Source organism: Oryzias melastigma, linkage group LG13 (genome assembly GCF_002922805.2).
Source record: "Oryzias melastigma strain HK-1 linkage group LG13, ASM292280v2, whole genome shotgun sequence".
NCBI lineage: Eukaryota > Metazoa > Chordata > Actinopteri > Beloniformes > Adrianichthyidae > Oryzias > Oryzias melastigma.
Genome location: NC_050524.1, coordinates 3,705,195 through 3,705,700, shown reverse-complemented (window position 1 = coordinate 3,705,700; position 506 = coordinate 3,705,195).

Below are 506 nucleotides of genomic sequence, written 5' to 3'. Positions count from 1 at the left end.
AAAAAAAAAAACCTCATAGTCTTCATGTAAAGAGAATGTAAAACGAAGCTTCTGTCACGCCGCTCGCCATCTGACGCATCGAGTTTACCCTCAGCATCCTTCAGACCGCAGGAAGAACGACGGCTGGGCTCAGACCTTCAGGTTCCTCGCCGCCGCTGATGATGAGGAGGAGGAATCTCCTCGCCATACTTCTCTGCAGACTGTTTTACCCCAAACGGTGCTTCGTGCGGAGGAGTCTGCTCTCATTTCACCACACAGACGTTCAGATCCAACGTTTGCCAACATGCTGGTATTTTGACGGACGAGTGCAGAACGCTAAACCCAGGAAGCTCCGGAATCTGCTTGAGATTTCCTCTTTTCTGTTCAAATTTAGACTCAAGTCCTCCTGGTTGTGATACTTTAGGATTGTGACGCTCTCATCAAGTGTTTGATTCTCTGCTGCTTTGGAAAATGACAGCAGCTGCAGCCAGGTCAGTTCCCCAAGTGACCACCAGGGGGCTCTCTAC